Source organism: Artemia franciscana, unplaced genomic scaffold (genome assembly GCF_032884065.1).
Source record: "Artemia franciscana unplaced genomic scaffold, ASM3288406v1 Scaffold_1667, whole genome shotgun sequence".
Lineage (NCBI taxonomy): Eukaryota > Metazoa > Arthropoda > Branchiopoda > Anostraca > Artemiidae > Artemia > Artemia franciscana.
In genome coordinates, this window is record NW_027062912.1 from 25781 (window position 1) to 29358 (window position 3578).

Here is a 3578-nt window from a genome sequence, read left to right on the forward strand (position 1 = left end):
TTTATAGACTGAATTTAGGCTAAGTTATTTTGGCTTTCTAGAGGAATTAAGTGTGATCTCATTACACAGTAAAATTAAGTGAAAAACTACAAAGTAAAATTAAGAAGATTCAAATGATTGGAAAAAAAGACCCAAACACAAAAGTCAAATGAATCCCCCCCCCCTTCCACAGGGAGGGGAGGGGACGAATTTTCCAGAGGAAGAATTGCAGGTGGGAATATTTTCCAGGGGATTTTTTAAATAATTTCAAATTTAAAAATATGGTCGTTATCAATACATGGGGGAAGAGGGGTTCCAAAGGTGAGAATTTTCTGTCAAGGAATTTTTGTATTTATTTGATTAAAAAAACAAACAAACAATGAAGACATAAGGTTTTGTGTGCAATTTTCACTGTATAATCCAAGATTTTTGGTTCCAAATTGATTGGAGATGGGGGTAACCAGAGGTTTGAAATAACCAGCTTGAACGAGAATGAATAAGAGTTTCCACAACTGTTGTAGATTTTGGTCCTGCTTTTTGTTTTGCTGGAAATTTTATTTAAAGTTCAGTACAGTAAATTTTGATGAAAAATTGATAGCTATGAGGAAGAGGAAATCATTTTGGTCTTCTTCAAGCAAAAAAACATATGAATTGCAGAATTACCAAAAATTCAATTAATATTATGATGTGCTCATTTTGATATTCATAAGCCATCAAAATTAAAATCCTAAAAATGTTGGTCCCTGAAAATGTGGTATTTTTTCTTTGTTGTTTTTTTTTTCTTCTATATATTACAAGAATACAAAGAAAGGTAAATCCAAAGGATTAAAACATTTATGGGATACTGATATTCAGTTTTAGTCCCTCAAAACAGAGACGAATTAAAGTTGTCAGTGTTATAAGGAAAAAACTGAAAAATAAGAGAAAAAGAAAACTAAAAAAATATTAATAAACATAAAAAATATAAATATAAATATAATATAAATTAGCAATCAACAAAACACCGAGACACAAATGACGACCGGGACACAGGGAGTATAAATGACGACCAGGACATAAGTAAAAAAAAAAAACTAAAAAAACTAAAAAAATGGTAAAAACTACAAAAAAACTAAAAACTAATAAAAAAAACTAAAAAATCTAAAAATCTAAATAAACTAAAAAAGAAAAAAAAGAAAAAAGGAAAAAAATAAAGGAGAAAAACAAAACTAAAAAACGAATGTATATACAGACCGGGACACCGGGATACAAATGACGACCGGGACACAGGGAATATAAATGACGACCGGGACACAGGGACACAACTACAATGGGGACGCCGGGGGGCACAGGGGGATATAAATGACGACCGGGACACTGGGACACAAGGAATATAAATGACGCCCGGGACACTCAAAGAGAAATCACAGACTGGGACACCGGGACACAAATGACGACCGGGACAGAGGGAATATAAATGACGACCGGGACACAGGGACATAACTACAAAGGGGACGCCGGGGTGCACAGGGGGATATATAAATGACGATGGCGACTCAGGGAATGGTCGATTAGCAGTCACCATCAACAAAGCTCAAGGGCAATCATTAGAATCATGAGGTATAGATCTGAATACGGATTGTTTTCCCATGGACCATTATATGTTGCATGTTCAAGAGTCGGTAAACCTGACAATCTATTTATATGCACAGACAATGGGACAGCAAAGAATGTTGTATATTCGCAAGTTTTACGTGGTTAAAAACATATATATATATATATATATATATATATATATATATATATATATATATATATATATATATATATATATATATATATATATATATTTATATATATATATATCTATATTCACAGGTGGGACATAGGGACACAACTACAATGGCGCGTAACTAATATGGCGCGTAACGACTTACGCGCGCGGGGGGGCTTGGGGGGGCGCGAAGCGCCCCCACCAACTAGGTGTTGGGGTGGCGCGAAGCGCCACCCCAACAGCTAGTATTATATAAATCCTTGTCATTGGCAATTCTATTAATATTTTGGATCAATAGTAATGCTGATTTGGAGTCAGAGAGACAGGGTATTCCATGTTATAATTTATAAGTGCACCCACAGCCAGGCGAGTGGCACATATTTCAGCAGACAAGATGGAAGATTCCAATGGGAGAGGAGAATAGCTGTTCAAATTCTGGGATGGGATACATGCTCCTGCTCCAGCTCTTTCCCTCTGGACAGATCCATCTGTATATATTTTTCTACAGTTAGGGTACGCCTTTGAGATCTGTTCAGCCAAAATAGTCTGGATCTCATAATTAGGAATCAAGTCTTTACTAATAGAGTTAAGTTCTAATTGACAACCTGATTGATTCATTTCCCAATGGAGGGGACTCAGTAAAGGGATATGAATAAGGAGAGTGTTGATTCCAGTTTGGGACCTCCAGTTGAAACTGATTCCATGATGAATGGGCATTGGGACAGGCTGACTTCCCAGGAAAGGTATGTGCATATACAGCATGCTTGGTTCCATAAGCCTAGATTTGCGAGAAATATTTAATCCTTAGACTGGATGCTCTTTCACTTAGGGACACCAATCCTGACAGTATTTTTAACTTTGAAAGAGGAGTATGCTTATGCACACCCAAAGCTATTCGAATAGGAGAATTTTGTAAAGATTCAAGGATTTTGAATGAGGATGGAGGACGAGCTGAAAAAATTTGTTGAACGAATATATAATTTGTAAAAATCCAAAATAATTTTTGGGTGACATCCCCACTTACTTCCAGCAAGTCTCTTTAGAATACAAAGTCTCTGAATAATCAGAGATTTCAAAGAATTAATATATATTCATGCCACTGCCTTTAGAATCCATAAATAAACCAAGTAACTTCACTGAATTGCAATATGGGATCTCCCTTGAGAAAATTGTTAGTGGATTAGGAGGATCTGTAGTAGCAATAGTAAATATAATGGTTTTAGTTTTACTGATTGAAATTGGGAAGCCAAATGCTAAAGAGAATCTCTGGACTAATCTTATGTCCTGTTGAATAAGACTTTGAAGAAAGGGCTCTAGAGAAGAGGGCTCAATATTGCACCTTGAGGAAGACCTCTTGTAATGGAACATAAATCACCTCTAGACTGACTTACTTGAACATAAAAACATCTATGAGTTAGAGAGGACTTCATAAAACTTATAAAAGGATAAGAGAAGTCAAGATTAATTAAAGAGTTCCAATAATTTACTGTGAACAACATTTCCATAGGCATCCAACCAGTCAAACAGAACAGCCATTGTGACATGTCTTATTTTAAGAGAGTTACAAACATCAATTTCTAGCCGGGTAATGTTGTCTAAAGAGCTATGTCCTTTTCTGAAACCTGTTTGTTCACCAGGAAAGAGACTGTTGACTTCACCAAACCACTCAATTCTTGATAAGACAAGCCTTTCCAGAACTTTACTAAATCAGTACTGTCGGTATTAGTTCAGAACTCCAGAACTAATACCGACATAGGGAGGTCGGATGGAATGAAAATCTGAGCATTCAATTTTAAAGATATTAGTAAACATATCTGCCTTCTTTTTATCTGAGACAATTGGATAA